The sequence below is a fragment of the Episyrphus balteatus genome, chromosome 4, assembly GCF_945859705.1.
Source record: "Episyrphus balteatus chromosome 4, idEpiBalt1.1, whole genome shotgun sequence".
In the NCBI taxonomy this organism is placed as follows: domain Eukaryota; kingdom Metazoa; phylum Arthropoda; class Insecta; order Diptera; family Syrphidae; genus Episyrphus; species Episyrphus balteatus.
The window spans coordinates 40,549,116-40,573,284 of NC_079137.1; the positions used below are offsets into that span (position 1 = coordinate 40,549,116).

Sequence of the window (24,169 nt, forward strand, 5' to 3'; positions counted from 1 at the left end):
ACTCGATCAAATTTCATTAAAAAAAGCAAAAAAAAAAAATATCAATCTCATTTCAAAGATGCCTACAAGAAAAGTTAGAATTTTTTAAAGTCAACCATGTCAAATTTCCAGACTGAGATAACATTACTTCCCGCACTGGTGGCTGTTCGGGGGGCAACAGGTCTCCACAGGTCTCCACAGGTCTCCACTGGTGTTTTGAGGTTTTTCGCAAGTTTCTTGATTTGACATTGTGTAGCTTGTACTTAGTCTACCGTTATGTGTGATATACCAAATGAAAGGTAATTGTATCAGGATGCTCATAAAAGTGTAATAAAATTTCTATCTGCTCTTGGTCAAAAGTTATAACCTGTTGAAAACTAAAATTTTATTTTACCGTTATCTCAAAATTTACGAAAATGATTAAAACTTCGCACACATATAGTCGTAGTCATGGTCTATCATTACTTCATTTATCTTATTCCTGTATCTATTAAACAAAAAAAGATAATAATAGAAAACGATAAAAATCGGTTAAAAACGGTGTTTTTTTTAAAATTCGTTTCTTCCGTTATTCAGTTAAAACTCACTAAATGATTCCAAGTTTTTGCACATGTATGCATAAGGCCAAAACCTACATGTCTTATAAGTTTGAACGCTCCAAAAAAAGCTAAAAATCAAAAATTACTAAAAAAATACCCCTAAAAAACAAGGTGTTTTTCAAAAATTCATATTTCGAAACGAAGAGTGTTGGAAAAAAATCCATATCAGACTCCTAATTTTTTTTTCCCTCATCTTTCACCTGGCATCTTTAGATTTTTCAAAAATTTTATCCAAAATCATCATTTTTTCATAGCCCCAACACGTGTACAACGTTCAAACAAAACGTTATAGCTTAGTTTCAAAATTTTTTAAATTTTTTCTTAAATTAATCTCATCTATCTATGGCAACAAAAATAAATTCTCTACGACTTCGCGTTTAGATTTTAGCCCAAATTTCATCTTTCCGTTTTACCCCTGTTTACCCTATAAAATGACAGATTTTTTAAAAATCCTTCATTTGGATTAAGCTTAAGGTTATTATCTTTCAAATAAGCTATAGAAGATTTTTGTATCTCTAATAGTTTATTTTTAATTTTTAATTGAAATTTTTTGCCGCACTGCGAAAGTGCGAGAGTGTAACGTTAGAAAATGGCGTCACTTTTTTGTGGTGGCTGCCATATTTCATCGATTTATAAGACGTTATCACGTCGAAATCTTATATATAAAAATGAGTTCGTTAAGTGTGTGTGGCCGATAAACTCGAGTTTGGCTGGTCCGATTTTGGTAATTTTTTTTTTGTTTGAAAGGTATTAATATGTAGATGGTTTGTATCAAAAAAAATAATACCTTTTCTTCCATCTTTACATTGCTGTTAATTTGTACGAGTGAAGAAACACTCTCGATTTCTTAAAATTCTAACTTAGCTTAATTTGTTAATAAATTAATTAAGACAGGCTTCAAAATAATTATTAATTATTATCGTTTAAATCCTGACTTTAGCATTATTGTTAAGATAACATAACTCAGGATCAGCAATACACACATTCTGATCCTCGGTCTTATTTTTACAAAAAATATTGGAACAATGTTCGTGTTTAAATAAAAAAGTATAGTGGAAATGGGGTTCAAGACCGCCTATGGGGTCTGCTAGACGTCCCGATTAACAAAATGTCCCGATATTGTCCCGACATTCTGTTTTTTAATCTGTCTTTGTTTGAAATCGTTCGGCAAGAAAAAAATGTGACTGTGTAATGAATCACTATTGATGTGCAGCAATTTCAATTGATTTCGAACAATCATATTCATCAAACATTTTGATCTTTTTTTTAAACCGGTAAAACAGAAATACAATGTTGAAATGTCAATGAAAAGTAAGTTTTTGAAACCTCAGATATAACACATTCATAATGGCTTTACCCTTGAAATTGATGAAAATGATTTTTGTTCTCTCTCGAAAACATTTAGCTGAGGTGACATTTTCTTCCTAAAAACATTTGCTACGTGTTGTTTCCCTTTTGGTGAAAATATATTACCACTTTTATTATTACACGTGTATAAATGAACAGTAAAACTACCGGCCCAAATTTACAAACATGTTTTTGAGATATTTTGTGGCGTCTTGATGTTTGTAAGCACTATAACTTTCGTTAGAGTTCAGACAATTGAAATCTGGTAAATGCCAAAAGCTTAGAATTTCCAAAATGAAAAACTTCCAGCTTTAGATAAAAAGCTGTTAGCCTTAATTTATTCACACTCCATTATATTTTAAGTCCGCATTCAAAATTAGAAAACTGTCAAAACAGGGAATTTTTACCATCCGAAAAAATGTAGGAAATAAGTTTGTTTGGTGTCCCGATTTGTCCCGACTTTTAAAACCTGTTGTCCCGACATTAATATTATTTTATCTGGCTACCCTAGGGCAAGACCATTTTTGTACTACGTTGTATGAAAAAAAGTAAAATTGGCAACACTTGCAATATAAAATACGTGCCTTTTAGTATAATCGAACACGTCTGTAAGTTTTACCAAGCTCAGTTGAGGCGCCGAAGAATTATGGTAAATTTTGTGATTTTTCATCAAATTGTTCATGTGTCATGTCAGTTGTATTTTTAACAGTGAAAAAATAAAATTTTTAACTTTTTCTTAAATAGTAAAAACGTTAACGAATGATCGTAATCGTATGCTGTAATTCGACCCCAGTACATCAGATATGATATGACTGGGGCAAGACTGCCCATGAGCGCAATTGTTAACATATTTTCACACAGGTTAAATTTTTTTTATAAATGAATCATTATTTTCAAAACATAATAAGTCCATGATTTAAAATTTTGCAGGAGAAGAAAAAAACGTTCTATTTTCTTTTGATGTGTGTAGCAAAATTTATAAAAAATATATTTTGTAGAACTTTTGCCTAGGTACAAAATACCGTTTCGTTTTTAATTTTTGGAACGATAGTTCAAAAGATAAAAAAAAAAAACGCTTTTGGACTTATCATACTTTGAAAATATACGGATATGAAATTACTTTTAAAATGGGTACACAATTTTGCTTTCATCTCCAGTCTATCACAAAATAGTATTTGAGATTAAAAAATAATGTATAATGTTCGGAGTGCTTCTTTAACTTTAAAGAAGCTTTAAACTTAAGATTTTCAGCCAGTAGCTTAATATAGCATTTACACATAAAAAGCTGTTGTTTATTTTCAAAAGATGATAAGTCCGGGACTTATCCTGTTTTTGATACTAAAAAAATATTTCGCTTAGCTGTAAGATCGGATATAGATGGAGTAGATACTACATTATTTTGAAGATAGACGTGGTTATCCCTAGAGTAACAATTTAGTCAAAAAAAAAAACGAATTTTGAAAAAAAGTGGACTTATCATGTTTTGAAAATAAATGATTCAAATGCACTCAGCGAAGCGGGTGGGGTTAGCTAGTAATATATGTAAAAATTTTCTAACATTTTCCAAACAAAAAGTTGGTATGCCATTTTGAAGAAATAATTAATTTACACATAAAACCGAAGTTTCAAAATTTTTCACCAATATGTCAAAAAATTGTTTAAAAAAAAAAAAAAAAAAAAATTGAAATATTTTTTAAAAATCCATAAAAGTGTTTTTTGAAAATTTTCTAAAATTTTAATATTACCTTTATCTAAACGCTTTTCGTTAAAATCGGGTTAATCTTGTACGAGACATTCAGAAACGAAAAAAAACGTTCTATGGCAGATACCGTTAATAACGGTAAAACAAATATTTTTGGCTCTTATGTGTTGAAATACACACAAAAATTTTAATCAAAATCGTTAGAGCCGTTTTTGAAAAAAATTATCTTTTCTATTTCCGTTATATGGCAGGTACCCTTAGTTTTGGGCATATAAAAATTATTTCAATTTCCCCTCTAAGGAATCACCCAAAACTGCTAACTACCAAGTTTGAAGAAATCACTTTATTCATTTAGGCTGTAGCTCGAGGTATAGGTATACCGACAGACAGACGGAGATAGACAGACAGGCAAAATTGTCGGACACACTTTTTTGGCATTCTCCATCATCGTAATGTCATTTAAAATTGTTATCTCGAGTTCGATTTTTTTTACGAATCCTAAACTTGCCCTATAGTACCTACATCGCAAAGTAAGAAAGTGGTTTTCATCTGTGCGTGGGAGTGAAAAAATCGGTGGTAACCTTTAAAAAAAGCACCCTAATGTACCTTTACCTACATTCTTATGGATAATATGAAAAAAGGCAAAGGCAGCTCTCTAGATCAAAAAATTGTTTGAACACCAGCATTTCAAAAGTTGGAGTTTTTTTTCCAAAAAGTTGTTAGTATCTCTAAAACAAGATTTGCAAATAGTAAACCGAAAATCTCAGGTAAAGGTTTTTGTTAACATCATTTTATTTCCAATTTTTATCTCAGAATAAGATTATGTACTTTGTGACCTTGGTAGCCCAATGCACAATTGCCTCTAGAAGTGATATCGAAATGTAATCAGAATCAAAAATTTTGATCTTATAATAAAAATACTTTCAGATTACAATCGTTGCTTGCTTTGGTAAGAAAAATTTTTATGAACAATTTCACTATTAAATATATTATTTTTGTTAGTCTTACATTTTGATTCTATGCTAGCTATGGATATAAACTGACTATGGAAAAACCTGATTTTTTCCAGGAATTACAAACTTGCTTATAATAAAACTAAAAATTCGATAAACTCCACGTTTTTCATCGAAACTCAAATTTTGATTTATTTCATTCAACATAATTTTCTCATCCGTTTGTTATTAAATGTTAAAATCCCCAAACATCAATAAAGTGTCGACAACAAAACAATTCTTCATTTTAGACACTCCGTGTATATCTACCCATCACCCATCAATGCTTCCGAAATTCAAGTCCAAGAAGAAATAAATGAGAAAATTATCCCCCCCCCCCCCCAAAAAAAAAAAAAGAAGACTTCATTTGCATAACCGAAATCCATCTGCTGTCAAAGTGGCAAAAAAAATAATATAAAACATACAACTCCACCATCATCAGCATACCCATCATCTATACTTAACTTAGGCTAATGGCTTAATTTCAGTGTCTACACAAAGACCCAATTCCTTTTTTGCCACATTCACCAAAATGTCTTCGTTTTTCGTTGTCGTTGGTTGTTTTCTCCACCCTCTTTCATACTTTTAACACAAAAAATATAAAACCTAAACTATACCATTTTTGGATTTTTGACTTCATAGCTTTTCATTTTGGGAAAGTCATCTTTTAGCTATACATTGTGGCTATTTACCCCCCATTGTTGTTATGCCTCCATCATCATCGCACAACCCTCTAAATGTCAGTTAATTTTGTTGTTGTTATTTTTCTTGTTATTGTCTGTATGGCCTCATCCATTGTTCTAATAAACAAGATTTTCTGATGTCCAAAAAAAATATTATATAAAAATAAGAATAAGAAGAGACAAAACACAGGGAAATCACAATTTCAGGCCCCCTTTTCACGCTGACAGCTGTCATAATTAATTTTGACATTTCAACATCCGCTGTCCATACATAATTACAAATATTTCTTTTTTTTTTTTGGTTTTTTTTTTCTTAAGGGTTTTCAACAATTTAGTTTGACTTAAACAAAATTTTCGCCGGTCATTTAAAGAAGCGAAGGTTTGTCCAGGGCCGCATTTTAAATGATAGATTTAAGGGACAAATATAAGGGCGTTTGACACTAGAAGTGACTTTCACTTGGTTTCAGCCTTTAACCCTCTGTCGGCACACGGGTGCGAATTTGGCAGGACAAAAATAAAAAAATTACGATTTTTAAAAAAAATGGCCACAAAAAAGTCTATTTATAAGGGTGAAAATATTTTTTTTCGGAATTGTGAATACAATATTCGAATTCCTCGGAATATTCTACATAAATTTCATGCTTGATTCTCTATAAAGTATTGTGACCGAAAAAAGTTCTAGCGTCATGAAAAAGTATAAACCAAATTTGCACCCGTGTGCCTATCACGTCACAAAAAAGAGGTGTGCCTACCGAGGGTTAATATTACCTAAGCTTTTACTAGCTTTTAATGCAAGAACACTTAAAATAGTTATAAATAATGAAGTTACCGAATCTTTGTAAGGCTTGTTTTCAATTTCAGACCTTTAGAGTTGAGATGAAACATAATAACACAGAAAGCTTAACATCGATAACTGGGTCCCGATATTGCCCATCTTCATCATGTCTCATTTTAGGCTTATTTTAGTATTTTTAATGTGCCCCCTCCGGGGTCCGGGGCTCATAATGGTTTAATCGACGAAAACTGCTAAAAAGGATTGAGGTCAAAATCCCGAAAACCCAAAATCCTAAAAATCCAAAATCCCGAAAACTCAGAATCTTGAAAATAAAGAATCCCGAAAACTCAGAATCTCGTTAATCCAAAAACCCCAACAACAACCTAAAATCCAGAATAGGATCCCGAAATCCCGAAATATTATAAAAGTTGAAAAATTTGCTCATATTTTTCATTTTGGTTTTTCGGGTTTCTGGGTTTTCGGTATTCTGGATTTTTGGGATTCTGTTTTTTCGGGATCCTTGATTTTCGAGATTCTGGGTATTTTTGAATCTGGGTTTTCTGGATTGTGTCCGTCTCCCTGCTAAGAATGAAATATACTAAAAAGCTTCTTTTTGGCCAACAGGCCTTTTTGACATCAAAGTCCGGCTCTGAATCTTCGCCCCATCCAATTATTGGCTATAATTATCATCATCAACCTACAACAACTCCTATTTTGAATTTTTCATTTAATTTGAATGAATCCCCTTCACCGCCCACTTTTCATGCCTCAGGATGGTGGTCCATAATATCAGCTCAAAACATTACCTATCTATCTATACCTACATTTATTTTTTTTTTTTTGTTTTCTGGATAGTATAGAAGGCAATGAAAATGCCAAAGATGCCAAAAGTCGTTAGTTAATTAAAAATTTGTCTATGGAACGAAGAAGAACCCAAAAAACGAAGAAACAATCATTTTTTCCCAACAACAAAAAAAAAAACAAAAAAAAAAAATTATGAAAAATAGAAAAAAAACATTCTTAGAGATACGCAACGTAACTAACCTAGCTTCGGGGCTTAGCACATAGTAGTCTTCCAGTCTCAATGGCTTCAGAAAGGAGATAGGGCTAATATGGTTATTAATTAGGCTAATAATCTTATAGACGAAGGTGGAGAGAGAGAGAGAGAAAAACTAGGAATACCATCTTGAATTATATTTATTTATTATTTTTTTTTTTTTTCGAAAAGGGTAATTAAATTATATTTTAGGTTGCTTCAACACTTTTAGGCTACTTCACAGTGCGTATCTCCTATACCGTATATCTATTATGAAGCGAATAAAAATAAAAAACAGAAGATGATAGGCCTCTGTCATCTGGGGAATTTTAGATTAGAATAAAGTGAATTAAGGTTTGTTTGAGTTGTTTTATTTGGGTTTTTATTAGCGAAGGTATATATTATTCCTTGAGGCCTTGAGAGCTTGAGACAAGACAGTTATGAAAGTTTGTTTTAAGGATTTTTTTTTTTAATAAATTAATGGATAACTTTCATAAAATAATTATGAAAGTCTACTGGAATTATTATTTGAACTTGAAATAGGGATATGTATGTACATAATATGTATACCTACTATGTTTTATTTATTAAGTATGTACTTTAAGAGAGAAACGACCATGGTTTCAGTTAAGAATCAGATTTTTGGGGTTTCTTTGGAAATTTCTTGTTCTCAAGTAATCATCATGGCTCGATGTTTATTCAGTTGATATGAGACTTAAGCTTCGTATTAAAGCTTAAATAGACTTGTGTTTTGATATCTCACTCGATGAATTTGGAGGATTTGAATTTTTTGGCATTTGATTTAATCTATGAATGTGATCATAAAATGCACGACTGGATCCGGATTGCACGTAATTGGTCTTGCAGTTCAAAAAACTTATACATATGTTAGTTTACTTGTGAATTTGGTTGATGTAGGGGAAGAGCCGACATGGAGACCAAATTTTGATAATTTTTTTTCTTATATGTTATTTGACTAAAAATACAATTTTATTGTACCTACACAGAGAAAAATATGACCCGCTAAAAACTAACAGATTGCCGTATTGTTTTACCGTCCATACATTTCATAAGGAAATCTTATTAAAGTCAACGATTAATAAGGTTTTTTTAAGGAGATTTCTTATTATTTTTATAGAGAAAATCTTATTAAAATTTGACTGAAAAGTTGATTTTTTTTGCAACTTAGCACTAGAACAAAAATCGCGATCAATAATTTCATGGCAGGTTGGTTCAGGTGGTAAGGTGGGCGACTAATGATTTGAAGTCTCCAGTTCGATTCCCAGCCTGGTCATCGTTTTTTTTTATTTTTTTGCAGATTTTAAAACAATAAGGAAAACCCGATTGTTTTAATAAGGTTTCCTTCTTGGATGAAAACCATAGAGAAATCTTATTGTTTTTGTTCTATTTTATGTGGTCTATTTTTCTCTGTGTAATTGCTTTGAATATTACGTCTGAAAAATTTAATAAAAATCGTTTTCGAGAAAATTTTATTAATTAACAATGTACAGAAAGAGCCGACATGATCGATTCAATAACATATTTTCATTATACGAATTTTATTGAAAAATTTTATTTTAGAACTACCTACAGTATTACGTGTGTTAAATTTAATCAAAATCTTTAGAGCTGTTTTAGAAAAAAAAATCCAATAACTCGAAAATTTCGACACACTAGAGCTGTGTCAATCGTGATTGATTCGGTCTTTTTGACCCGTTCACCGAAAATTCTGAGTGATTGCAATCACTATAAACCAAATCAATCAATCGTTATATCAATCTCGTTCATAAAATAAGAAAGTACGAAGTAGAAAAGTGAGTTTCGTTCATCCAAATCGTTTACAATCAAAAACCACGAAGTGGAAAAGAACGTTTCGTTCATCCAAATCGTTCACAATCAAAAACCACGAAGTGGAAAAGAACGTTTCGTTCATCCAAATCGTTTACAATCAAAAACCACGAAGTGGAAAAGAACGTTTTGTTCATCCAAATCGTTCACAATCAAAAATCATCTAAAAAATCTCTCAGAACTCGGATTTCGTTCATTCCATTTTCCATTCATTCTCAATCATCATTTCGATTCCATGCATACAACTGATACAAGTTTATATAAGCAGGTTCAGAGTTTGAATTGAATCGGATTCGATTGGGAATTTCTATCGAATATCTGACCTTGACTTCTTTTTATTTTTGATGTATCTATTTCGACGTTTTGAACTTGGTGGAGACATAATGCCTTACTGATAATCAAAGTTACCATATAAAATTTTCCTAAAATATATTTTCAAAAAAAAGCGGAGATAATTAAATTTTTAAAAAACTCTCATAGAAAATATAAACGAAAAATTGTTTTATATGGTTGCATTGAAATGTTAATATGTAAGGTTATATGCCATTTCTTGTTTCTTCTCTCATTTTTCAGAACGAAATGAGTGAAAAAGAAATGGTTTCGAATAAATGAACGAAAGAACGATTGATAGAAAAGACCGAATCTTTGGTGAAATCAATCTTTGAACGATTCGATCTTTTGAAATGAACGAGTTGCCCAGCTCTACGACACACATCCAATTTTTTTGACACGATACCAATACTTGCCCTAGAACAAGTAAAACTATGCAAGATACAACAAGCTAAAATGGCTGCATTGTTCCAAATTGATTGTGCTATACTATAACAGGAATGAGGTTTGGAAGTTATGCCAGAAGGTAATGAGAATCAGTATTGTTCCTCTATTTATCCTCTATCTATCTCAAGGTTATACGCCTAGAACTGAAGCCTGGTTAAGACCAACACTAGAGTCGCAAGTGATGCTGAGAATTTGGAGAAATCACTTCTGGAATATCTATATAATGGTGATGATGAAACAAACTTCGCCCACAGGCAGACTGCACACTCAAGGAAAAAAATAGTTATTTTGTAACTATTTGCATAGTCACACTGAAAATAATAAATTAATTTTGTAAAATTACGAAAATCGTTTCATACACTATACATTTTTGTTGGCCCAACGAAACTTTCGTTGGCTAAACGAAAATATGTAATTTTTCGTAATATGAAAACCTTCATCAATTAATGAAAACGTTTCATACAATTTTTCTCCCTTTTTAGTGCTAAAAAATTCAATTTAATGAAAAGATAAAGAATACATTATAGATTAAAGAATAAGAATAAGAATTTTGTCCTTACTTTATCAAAGTTTTAATTAAGTAACGAAAAAATTCATTAACTTATGAAATTCAACATTAACTAATGGAAATCTTCATAAGTTTATGAAAATAAATAATTTTCTTATGAAAATTCTTCATAATATGCTAATGAAATATTACGTCGGCATATGAAAAAATACATCAGTTAACGAAAAAAATCGTTGCCTTACAAAAAAAAAAAAAAAAATAGACCTGGGCGCATTTCTGGTAGTCGAAGTCGAAACAGTTTAAATTTAAAACCGAAAGTGCTAAGACTTATCACTCGGAATAAATAAAAAAAATATTTTGGGCAAACAATAAGAAACGGGTCGTTTACTCGAGCATTTTATAGGTAACATTAATTATTGTAAACTGACTCCCAACCCAATGATTTTGATTCAATTACCTACATCTTTTCAAAAATATTAAACGGTTTGCGTCAACATTCTAGATATTCAAAGTCCGACAACGATAAATAGAACGTACCAATTACCAAATTCTCACACTTAAGTCCTGAAAGATTGGATGAACGATGAAATAGAGGAAAGTAAGTACCATTTTATTATTGCTTAATATATTTTATAAAAAAAATATTCTTGTCTCTTAAGATATAATAACTTTTTTCTTAATATGAATCTATTTTCTTTCAGATTCCAAAGCTGTCGTCCTGATTCCGACGCAAAAAAAAACAGTTTAAAAGGACTGTAACGGAAAAATTTCTATAAAGAACGTCATCAAAAACTCTCAGGAAGCTTACTAACACGTGTTAACCGTTTGGAATAACTCAAAAGCTGAGCATCCAGCATAGGAGATGACATTAAATACCTGAAGGAATGACTTAAATACTTCAAGGGAGTATTATTCCAAACTTTCCATGTATTCAATTTAATTTTTGTATTACCATGATTAAAAATTCAAAAATTAAAATTCAAAATACTTATGTTTTTTTGAATGGTTAAAAATTTTCGCTCCGCTTCACTTTTTCTGAATTTCAGGTTTTTATTCCAAAATTTAGGGACGAAAAATGAATGAAAAATTTTGTAGGCTAACGAAAAAATTCGTAATACAACGAAAAGAATGTAAGTATAATCTAATAAAAAAATAATTAATACAACGAAAAGTTTCGTTACCTAACGAATATTTTTTCGTAATTTAATTAAAATTTTCATAAAATTAACGAAAAAATTCGTTAGCTTACGAAAGTTCCTCACATAAATTAATCAAGAAATACATTGACTAACGAAAAATATCACCGTGGTCAATTAAATTTTACGTTAATCGATAAAAAAAATTTGGTAAAGTGATGTAAAAATTCATTAATTCTCGATCAAAAATTTTTATGAAAAATTTCATTAAAATACGACAATTTTCGTTAATTGATGAAGTTCTTCATCAACGTATGAAAGCCATTTCGTTGAGCAAATTAAATTTTTCATCGGCTGAAAAACGAATTTTTTCTTTGTATTTACGTAAGGATTTGGTTCAGTGCACTCTATAGAATTCAATGAAATTTGGCGAATAACTATTTTTTGACCGAAAATAATTACAAAATAGTTAAAAATGACTATTTAAATAGTCACATGCAAAAACAAAATAGTTCCTCTCTGCGAACGCCTGAAGCCCTTCTTCAACAATCTTATAGGTCCTTATCCTTAGACCAGGAAAGTCCACCATCAGATCTTGGAAAAAACCAAGGAACAACAAATCGATACCCACCACCTGTTTATCGATTTTAAGGCCGTGAATGACAATATATTTATAGAGACCTGTATAGAGGATTGTTGCCATCTTAAGGCGTTGGTCATCCTTAGTAGGTAAGAACGTAAAAAAAGATATAACTTTAAAGCTAAGACCGAGCTTACCACAGCTCTCAAATTTGATGGTCAGTTTAATGGATGACTTATAAATTTTCTGTTTGAAAACATTCAATAATTCAAGGAAATAGAAAATTAAAGTAACATGAGCCTGAATTTCTACTCAAATATTTGACCTTAATTGAAACCGCTGTCCTTTGTTTTTATTTAGTGGAGGCTATCATTTTACTTAAAGTCTGTTCGCTTTTAAAGTGTAGAACAAAAACAGTAATCATTCCTAGAAAAGAGATTACAAGTTCTTATAAACTCCTAAACCTTTTGTAAGTAGAATCTTAGATAAAATTCATTTAAAACCCTTCAAATAGAACAACAACAACTACTGATCTTGATATCATGTCACTTATTCTGTTTCCTATAAAAACCTACATTTCTTCTAATGAACTTTCTTTTCTATGTAAAATTCCATTGAACGGGCGAACAAATCCAAAGACCACCAATCAATCACACAAAAAAAGCCCTAACAGAACAAGAAATTTAAAATTGAACAACAACAACAATACCTAAAAATACCTAACTATCTTCTACCACCCAGAAACCTTTTTTGTAACTCGAGCCCTACAAATGAGTCCCGACAATTTTTGTCACAGCCCATGGCACACATGTCACATCTCCTGGGTTTCCATCAATCAAAAACCTAAAATTGTTTTATTTCTAACTTTGGGTAAGGGGTACCTATAACAACCTACAACTACCTTTCCGTATTTACCTTACCTTTCTCGCTTGTTTGGCTGCTCGTTCAATCGTCTAACAAGCGAAAGTGATCCATTAGACCATTAGTGAACATGTTGTTGTTGTTAATACGCTTTAGTGCTGGATGTCAGACTCGCGCTTGAATTTCATTTTCAAGACTATTCAAATGTTGTTCGTGATTGAAGATAGAAGAGGAGGAGGAGTAGGAGTGTAGTATCAGCATGGTAAAGGCTGATTTGACATAATTTTCTATTTAATTGGGAAGCCTATCTTCTCTCGAAAATAAATGTCCGCAGGTGGACATACCATAACAATACAACCGTACGAATGATGGAATCTCAATCTACTATTAACTTAAATCCAAGCTTGGGAGTGGCCAAGATACGATCGTGCGTCTCTGGGTCAATCTACAACTCTGGACCACCACAAATCACGTGTAATTATTGTTGGATAGAAGAAAAAATAAACATAATGTAAATTTTAAGTCAACAATATAAGTTTCAGTCTCAACTCGATTTGACCAAGTTACGAGCAAAAGTGGTCCACACAGAGAGACAATCATGATCAAGTGATCATATTTCTTGTAATTGAATTTGTTTCTCGGTGGGATTAAGTGGATTTGTTTTTTTCGGGGAGTGTACTGTACTGACAGTTGCAGATCTAATTCTAGCTAATTGCAGTTTTGAAATGAGATCTTGTCCACGCTATCCGCTGCCGCCGCCAAGTCGGCCGGGCGTTTATACTCTACTTCTACCTACTGGTGGAGTCGACACAAAGTGAAAGGTGCAATAGATTTATTATTTCAGGGTTAATTGTGCTGGACTGGAATGTATAATATTTGCAATTGACCAATTCTGTTAATAGATGGCATAGTGACTTCTATTTAACTGCTTTTATGAGAGTCTGCCACTGACTGGCTATAGTATTTAACTTAACTTCGACTTGACTTGGCCATTGTTTGTGTTTTGATTAAGATGAGATTAGGTTAAATTATTTTGTATTATAAGCTTAGTGAAATAAATGGAGAGGTTTATTTTTTAATGAGTATTTACGATGTTAATGAGTTTTGAGATTAATTTGATTTATGTAGATTATTTGGAGTGATTATTATGTTTGATACTTAGGAGTGATGGGAAAAAATTAACATAAAATAAATATAACGACATTAAGTATTGAACTTTAATTGAGCTAATAAAATTGAAATTGATCCTTTTTTATTGGTTGGAGAATATAGAAAACTTATATAATCATATGAAGCTAAGAAAAAAAGAATGCCTGCAGTGGGAAAAGCTCTGCAGTGCAGCCTTATACTCTGAAAAATAATGTTTTTAATAAGACACTGGCAACATTAGATTTTTATCAACGGTTATTTTTCTACAAGAGATAGATATTTATATTCCCTACGTTGAAATAATTAGTGATGGATCCTTCCGCTCTAAAAAGTATAAAAATAATTTATTCAAAACAATCTTTTTCATGAAAAAAGCAAAAAAAAATATTTTTTTTATTCTAACACCATTAAATCCCATTTTTTTAAATGACAACCTATAGTAAATTTTATATGTTCTGAAGCTTATTATTGAACCTTTTATATGACAATTTATTTATATTTCTACGATGCCTAGAAAAATTGTTAGAATATTTTAAAGTCAACCATGTCGAAATTTTAAACTGAGATTACGGTACTTCCTACACTGGTGGCTGGTCATCGGCAAAAGATCTCCACAATTAATTGAAATTTTATACAATTATAGTTTATTCTATTACTTATTTACAATATAAATTTCATTCATTTATCTATTAAAACAAAAAAGTTATAATCAATTGAATTTTCATGTCGCTTTTTCGTTTTATCGTGTTTCAAATCAATACGATACTAAAGAAGTTTTCACTTCAAAAAACGTCTTGAAATCAACACTAACCTATCTAATAACATTGACAAGGAAAGAATATTTGGAACATTGTTAATTTTGGTTACGTGTAGCAAAAATTTTCAAGGTTTTAATAGAAACTAACATTTCGATAATGGAAAAGTTTAAAACAAAATGGTTTTCGGTATGACGTTTGTTGGTCTGTGTGTCCATCTGTACCTGCGTGAAGCTGCAGCCTAAGCCGGTACACAGCGAGAAAATAACGCAGGGATTACCTTACTTCTGGTATATTTCTATATTTATGACTTTATTGACTTTTAAATACCTACTTTGAATTCATTCACCAAAAAGACTATATTTTGGTTTATTTTTTTTTTTTTTTATTCCAACTTTTTCAAATAAAATATTTTCTTCTCAGCTCGAATCTTAAGTCAGAAAAATTCTATCACATTACGATTTTGAGATATAAGTATGCCAAAACATAACAAAAATAGTGTTTTTGGAAGTTCAAAATTCGATATCTCAAAAAAGTAGTAGGTAAGTTAGAGCCACTCTAATGCTAGATTTAAATTTATAAGATCAAAGACCATTAGAAAATAATAATTTGGTTTTTAGAGATATATATTTCTCGCCAATATTATCTACTGTCATTTAAGGCAAAATCGAACTTAAAAATTGTTTTTTATTTGTTTTTTTTTTCATTTTTTTTCAATACCTACACAGTCTTAAATAATAGGTTTAATTTAAATAACTACATTCCAAACTTTATTCGTAAACTTTTTTGATTGAAAAATAGTCTAAATTAAATTCGTTAAAAATCCAAAAATTAGTATTTTCCTAAAAAAATAAATAAAAGAAGATAACAGAGTAAATTTTGGCCAGGTTTTGTCAAAATCCAACAATTTTTGTAAAGATAAAAATAAAAAACCAAAAAATCGTGTTTTTGCATTTTTCTAAAAAAAATTTTCGGTTGTATAAAAAAATGGTTTGAAAAAAAGTTGTAGATCTATTTACTATCTACAACTTTTGTACTTAACTTTTTTCGATAGGAGGTCTACTTTTGACAGAAATCGTAAAAAAATACGATTTTCGGGATCCACACCACTTTTTCGCCTACCCACCCCCTATCCACCAATTTGTTTGTGGGCACTTTATTTTTCCCCTTTTATAAACTATTTTTCCTAAATTTTACCACCACCCATATGCTATTAATAATTTTTTGTTTCAAAAATTATTGGCACTGGTTTAAAAGTGTTATAAGTTCCTATGAGGTTTGAATTGAAAAATAAAAATACTCATGCCTTAAAACCTACAATACAAAATTTAAAATCGAAAAATAATTACGAAACATTATATTTTTGAAACATCATTTTGAGTAGGTAGTAAAAACCATCGTTTCTTTAAAATGATTGGCATAAGCATGTATCCCATATGGTCTAGTGGCTAGGATATCTGGCTTTCACCCAGAAGGCCCGGGTTCGATTCCCGGTATGGGAAGTACTTTTTTTATTGATTAATGTTTTTTTTTTCTCTCTTAAGTTAATAGTTTAAGTTTCAACCTTCATGTTAAACTAATTAAAAATTTTAAAATCAATTTTTGTTGAGCGTGACCACAAATTTTAAATTTTCCTCAATAGCGGTTTGAGGTTAGAAAATTTTACAAAAAAAAAATACCGCTTCCGTACGTGCATGCAGCTGTAAACCCAAAAGACCAATAAGAAACTGTCATCCTTATCATCGCCCTCATCTATCCAATTGCTGCGTTAATTTTTACTTATGTGTGTTTCCCGTTGGCACCCATCCATCCATCCATCCACCTTGCCGAAGCAACTCAACCTCAACTTAATTAAAGAAATAGTTTCCTCTCTCGGCTTTGATTTGTGCATTTAAAGTTGCACGATTATTTCCACTACATCAAACCTGTCAGCGCCGCGCGCTGCAACTTCAGACGGTTGGCCGGTGTGGTGGTGCCACTCAAAAGAGTTTTCATACAACATAGCTACCGCTACCACCAAATGTTGAATGTGTCGCTGCGCTGGCTGATAGAAAGGGCAAAAGGGAAAGGCATTGATAAATTGCTGCCTTTGTGTCACAAAAGGCATTGCCAACAAGAGAAAGAGAGCCCTGCAAGTGACAGAAGCACCACCGACCGTTTGCTTGCTTTGCTTCGCATTCGCATAATTCACGTACGCTCTGACCATCAGGTTTTTATTTGTCGTTTGATACTCCATCCTGCATTTCCATGTCACCATATCACGTAATCATATCATTAGATCGGTCTCAAACAATTGTGTGGCAGTGGTAGTGGAGGGTCTGAATTCTGAAACTCAGAAACGTATTTTCCAGTCGACTGCATCGATTGCTAAGGGTAGATAAAGAGAGTCTCCGGCCTCAATTCTATACCAACTCTGATGGAAGCCGCCCTCTCCCGGATAATTGTCATTTCACTTTCGCAATTGCTTATTGTGCGTATATACATCAGCAGAGGAAAACCTATATATATTCGTATTTGGTGTTTTTGTGTTCCGAAATTGTCGCCCCCGAAAATACCAGGGACCATGACAATACTGAACGTGGACATCTTCTACCATGTCCCATATCGAACAGGAAGTGTCAACACCAAAACCGAGCTGAATAGCCGCTCTGCGGGTAATTAAACTGTCATTAGACATTATGGGCAAAGTTTTGTATTTTATTTTCATTTAATTGTTTTAATAACCAAAGCGAGAGGTGTTGGAGTGCTGAAATTATGCAGGTGCTACTGTTGTTGTGCTTATGCTGATGCTGACTGGCACTGGCTAGCAACTGTTTGCGTTTGCTTTTTTGGTGAATGTTGCGACTGGTGAGCCTTTATATAATTTCAAATCTAATAGATACAGGAGGACCTACCTCCTACAGGTTTTGTCTCTAAAGGACAAGTTGTTGTGTTGTGACAATGTGCGATTTTGGAGAGTGAGAAGATCGTTAAACTTTGATTGGCTACCAGAGAGGTATAGGAACAATATGCTGGGGACCATGCTATGCGTAATAACAATTATTATTACCATCTACGATATTGTGGGTTGTGGGAACTAAAAGTTTTCAAATTATATGATGTTTTTTTGGAGATTATGTGGGTTTCGGGAATATTTTAAATACTATTCAGGGACAATTTTTAAAGTGGGAGTTCAGCGGAAATGACTTTAATTAAAGTCCTTAGTTAAGGCTATTTAGATCTTTTAGATAAAAGTCTTAAAGCAATATTTATTACGCGTGGAAAGTTTTTTGGGAGTACAACCAAATGTAGGAATTTTATCAATCAATTTTTTTTTATTTGGAAGTAAGTTGGTAAGCTTTAGGAGTTAGAACTCAATTCAACATGAGAAGGAAAAAAAAAAACATGTGTGCAATTCACACCAGTGGCGTATTGAGGGGGGGGGGGCTCAGGGGGCTCAAGCCCCCCCCAAGCCTTCAAGATCATGTTATTATTTAGCTGATTTCATCATAATGAACATGATTTACTGAAACTTTTTCGTAAATCTTAAAGATTTAGAGGCAGCTCAGATGCTCGAGCCCCCTCCAAAATCTGAAACGGATGTTTATGTTTGTTTGAGTAAGAGCCTCCGCTGACATTGAGGGTTGGCGTAATTTTTTTTTTCGGATTTTAGTTCGATTTGGAATTCTTCATATCATTTTTTTTTTTGATATTTTGACGTCGAATTACATCACCGTTAAATTTTGCAAAACTTCTTATGCAAAATGCAATCTCAAAACGCCGTCTTTTAAAGATATTACAACTAGATATGTTTGATATCTCAAAATCTTAGTGGCCAACATATCTAATGGTTTCTCTTAGCAAATTCCATTTTGCGCTTCTGATTTGGATTAAAAAAGCAACATATTACGAAAAAATAATATGTATTTTGGATTAAACATAAAAAAGAACTTCATTGAAAATTAATATTTGAGACTTTCACATTCTGCATTTAACTTTTTGGGCATTCACTTGCCGAAAGTGAAATTAGGTGTTCTGCATTGTTTCACTCATTTAGATTTTCTCATCGAATTCAGTTTACTTTGAATTTAGTGCCTTTTTCAATAAATTTGCAATTTTGGACAAAGTATTATCAAAACTTATTTTTTTATTGTTTTGTATAGTTTATTTGTTGTTGATTTAATACAAAATACGTAATGCCTCATGGCATAAAATATTATAATTTATCACTGCCTCTGTGTTTGCAGTGCGCAATTCTCCAGGTACCCTCGGGAATTGCGCACTCCTTCTGTGTTAACAACCTCATTCGCTTTACACTAATTTATTTTTGTTTTAAAATTTGCAATAATATCACCCATGTTCTGCATTTCACTTACATATTTCATATGTCTCGCAAAATGTGACTTCTTCATTTTTCTTTTAAATTCTGCTTTTTCCATTAAAATTGCGGATAAAATTGCATCCATGTCCAAAGCAGTAGTAATTTCACTTTAGAAACAAAATAAAAATGAATGATCCTTCAGTTTTGACAGTTTGAAGCAATTTTGAAGTTTTCAAATTCGGAACATGAGCATTTATATCGAAAATAATAATGAGCCTATAGCTCAATAACTATAAACGTGATAGGAATAAATCTGTTAACAGTTTTGAATTCAGAACATGACAAAGTTCGAACGATGTAAAGTGTTTTTTTATGGATGACTGAACTCCTTGCTCATTGTGTAAAATGTTTGCAGTACATATAACAACTTTGAAAAAACACTACTTTTATTATGTAAGGAGGGGACAGAGTACGAAGCTGTCGAGTAGTAGCAGTAAAATGCTACTTTACCACTTTCAGTACCGCACCACAGCTCTTCACTTTCGATCAAAGATGGATAAAAAAGAGAAACAAATTTTTTCGTACATTTTCCCTCTACAAAAATTTAAAAAAATTTTCTAGCCCCCCCCAAATTTTTTTCTGGATACGCCACTGATTCACACGTGGTTGAAGTGAAACCTTAAAAATCATAAAAAAAAAAAAAATCGAAAATATATAACTTTTTTTTATTCCATCACTTTTTTTATATGACAACCTACAATAAATTGTATGCCATCTGAAAGCTTATTGTTTCAGCTCAAAGTATTTATATCGACGATGTCTATACAACATCTACTAAAAGAGCTAGAATTTTTTTAACCCAATTAGTTTTCATATAAAAAAAAGCAAAACAATCAATCTCTTTTCTCTTCTAACTCCATTAAATCCATTTTTTAAACGGCAACCTATAATAAATTTTATATCATTATTATTTCACCTTTTATATGACGCTTCAATCATATTTCTACCATGCCTACAAAAAAAGTAAGAATTTTTTAAAGCCAACAATGTCGAAATTTCAAACTGAGATTGAACAAATCTTCACAGGTGTTTTGAGGTATTTTTCAAGTTTTTCAATTAAAGATTATATAACTTGTAGAGCATGTACCGTTATGTGTGATATATTAAATGAAAGGTAATATTATCAGCATGCATTATCAGTATTAAAGTTAAACAAATTTATTATGTGCTCTAGATCAAAAGATATAACGTGTTTAAAAAAAGAACATCTTGTCACAGTTATCTAAGAATTTTGAATATGAAATTAATTGAAATTTTGCACAATCATAATTTATTTAACTACCTATCCACTGTATAAATTTTATTCATCTATCTATTAAAACAAAAGGTATGATTAATTGATTTTTCGTGTCACTTTTTCGTTTCATTTTGTTTCAAATCACTACGATACTAAAGAAGTTTTCACTTCAAAAAGTATAGTTTTTATGGTATAAACTACAAGCTTATTTGTTAAAAAATCAAGTATATTGTTTTTTTTTTTTTTCATCTTATTTCTTTCAGTGATTGTCTCCTGTCTCTAACGCTAATGTTCTTATAGCCCAGGGAAATTAGTAATTTAAATCGCATTTTTCGCGGGACAAAATTTTTTTCATGGAATGTGTTCGGGTGGTTGTCCTTATCATAAAAGTCAATTTGTTGGGAAAATTGGAGGTTGGGAACAGCCGCCATCTTGGAAAAGAGATTGGTAGCGTTTTTATTGAATAGCTCCATTGTTATTCATTTTAACAGAAAATGACAAAGGTAGGACTTATTAACAATAAAATTATCTAAACAATGATATACAAAACAATTCCGTGAGTTGATTAAATAAAATTTTATAGTTGGTCAAAGTGCGGGTTTGTATCGCAAGGTTGGGACAAAATGACATTTTTTCATATATCTGACGAACTTTTGATTTGTTTGGATAATTCTTCAAGAATGAATTATAGTACTTATAATTACCTATAAAATGAGCCCACAATTGTTATTGTAACCATCGTATTGTAGAAGTAATCTAACTCCGAAACTCTCCATGTACTAGTCAAAAGTGAGAAAAAAGCTAGTTTTTTGCTAGTAGGCCGAGAAAATTTTGGGAGTAGAGGTATAACCAAAATATAAGTACGCAGTTTTGCTGCCATACTCGTGTTAATGTCGATTTCAAAGGTCTGACAACTCTAATTTTGGGCTTTATACGGTTTTTGGGGGGTTAAATAACGTAAGTTTTCCAGCTAACGTGAATGGGCTAAATTTATACTATTTGAAATTATAAATATAAAAGCTGATGCTCTATTATTTTTCCTAAATCTGGACACCTTAATCTCGGCTATGGGGTTAATAGAACTCACGATATAAGCTTTTTTAACTAACCATATCAGGCTTTTCAATTCAAATAAACAAACAAAAATCGAAACAAAAAAGCCTCTAAAACATAATCGTATAAACGGCTTATATCTTGAGTTCTATTGGTCACATCCTCAAGATTGGGGTGTCTAGATTTAGGAAAAATAATAGGGAATCAGCTTGTATATTTATAATTTCAAATAGTATAAATTTAGCCCATTCACGTTAACTGGAAAACTTACGTTATTTAACCCCCCAAAACCCGTATAAAGCCCAAAATTAGAGTTGTCAGACCTTTGAAATCGACATTAACACGAGTATGGCAGCAAAACTGCGTACTTATATTTTGGTTATACCTCTACTCCCAAAATTTTCTCGGCCTACTAGCAAAAAACTAGCTTTTTTCTCACTTTTGACTAGTACATGGAGAGTTTCGGAGTTAGATTACTTCTACAATACGATGGTTACAATAACAATTGTGGGCTCATTTTATAGGTAATTATAAGTACTATAATTCATTCTTGAAGAATTATCCAAACAAATCAAAAGTTCGTCAGATATATGAAAAAATGTCATTTTGTCCCAACCTTGCGATACAAACCCGCACTTTGACCAACTATAAAATTTTATTTAATCAACTCACGGAATTGTTTTGTATATCATTGTTTAGATAATTTTATTGTTAATAAGTCCTACCTTTGTCATTTTCTGTTAAAATGAATAACAATGGAGCTATTCAATAAAAACGCTACCAATCTCTTTTCCAAGATGGCGGCTGTTCCCAACCTCCAATTTTCCCAACAAATTGACTTTTATGATAAGGACAACCACCCGAACACATTCCATGAAAAAAATTTTGTCCCGCGAAAAATGCGATTTCATGCCCATATTTTGACTAATTGCCCTGAGCTATTAATGTACTGAAATGTTAACTTTTCAAATCATCAGTAATATACACAAAAATCTACCATTATTACTTATTTATATGACCCACACAGCCACACACACCTTTTCAAAAGCAACACTAGGGGGAACCTCTATTTTCCATTTTTCATTTTTTTTGACTAATTCAATTTAAAGCTTCTGCATGATTCGCAATATGCCTCTCTTCTATATTTACCTACATTCCATGGTAATTTCATCAGAATATCGTTCTTCAACCATCCTTAATGGTGTCGTTGCTTTGCGGCAGAGAAATACTTCTATATAATATTCTTCTCAGTCATATGAATACGAATACGAGTACTTGTAGATCATTACACATGGTGGCGGGGAATATAATGTCCTTGATGCGATAACAGAAAAATATTTTGTAATTTTATGAGTTTGTTTGTGTCATTTGCTATATGGGAAGGGAGTGAGACACGAGGTCCTTTATGTGTGTTTTATTCAATTTCTTTAACACCCATCGCAGATTCTGCAGTAGGTATAGCTCCTGCTTCGTTTGCTCCCAGAGAATCTTTGATGGTAGAGAGTATTCTTCAAATGTGCACATCTCGTACGTCATATAAAATATATACCGGAAAAGGACGAAAGCTGAAAAAGAAACGAACCATAAAGGATAAAAAAGTGAAATTGAACAAATGCTTTCCGTTGATATCCTTTCCCTGTATATATGAATGCCCTTAAGGGGGGGTTTTTTGGAACACATCAGGCAGTCAGTCAGAGCAGAGGTTCTAGCTTTAAGTGTTGGTGTGTGCCTTTGCCTGAGAGGAAATGCGAAAACGCACATTTCGCATAAATGTCACGTTCGACAGAAGACTTTCATTCATTTCGAAGGAATGAACAGACGACAAAATTTATATAAAAAAGAAAAAAAAAATGAAATAAGAAGGACGAACCGGCAGCACTTTGGAATTGTGAATAGACACTTCTTTTACTTCTTTTCTGCAATAATAAGGTATTGCTTCGATATAATTCTCATTTGCAGCTAGTAGATAGATGATGTATGACACACATGTACAAACACAGTCGATATGGAGTCTTGAATAAAGCTTGAACGTTCTATGTAGACAGGTATATCTATCTAATAGAGGGGGTACCCTTGTGCTTTAATGCCAAGCGCACGCTTTGAAATGCCAATAACCAAACGAATGGAACTGATAGAGAAATTCCATAAACGATTTGATAACGTGAAACGTTCAAGAACTCTCACAGATGACAAAACGGACCAAGGAACTACCAGTTCTGCACTTGCAAAAAAAAGTTGATTTTGATAATAGGAATTTTAGATATTTATTGATTGTGTGAGAGAAAAACTAGGACACGGAGAATTTTTCGAATCAATTTCATAAAAATAAGGAAGGTAACGGAGTTTTTAAAGGTAACTATGACGTTTGATTATTTTTATGAAATATTAACTTTGGTCTTTGACATAAATGAACTTCTTTCCTCCTAAAGGGTTGTTTCGTTTGTCAAGGGACAGGGGTTTAAATGATTTAAAAATGGCAAAGATCGGTGTTATCTTCGGTTGATAATTCTTTTGTATAAACATAAATGAACTTCTTTCCTCCTAAAGGGTTGTTTCGTTTGTCAAGGGACAGGGGTTTAAATGATTTAAAAATGGCAAAGATCGGTGTTATCTTCGGTTGATAATTCTTTTGTATGCTCATCCCACTTCGAGCCTTGAGTATTTTTGTAATTGATTTTGAAATTGATTATTATCTTAAGACGGATGGTGGTAAGTTTTTGACGTGATAACGTCTTTTAAATCGATGAACCATGGCAGCCACCACAAGAAAGTCACGCCAGTTTCTAACGTTA

General features: G+C 31.9%; 1 non-coding gene across 1 annotated transcript; it reads left to right on the forward strand.

Annotated features, from left to right (window-relative positions):
• Positions 1 to 16,157: 16,157 nt before the first annotated feature.
• Trnae-uuc (transfer RNA glutamic acid (anticodon UUC)) lies at positions 16,158 to 16,229 on the forward strand. Its single transcript has one exon. It is a non-coding gene; the product is annotated as a tRNA-Glu (tRNA).
• Positions 16,230 to 24,169: the final 7,940 nt, after the last annotated feature.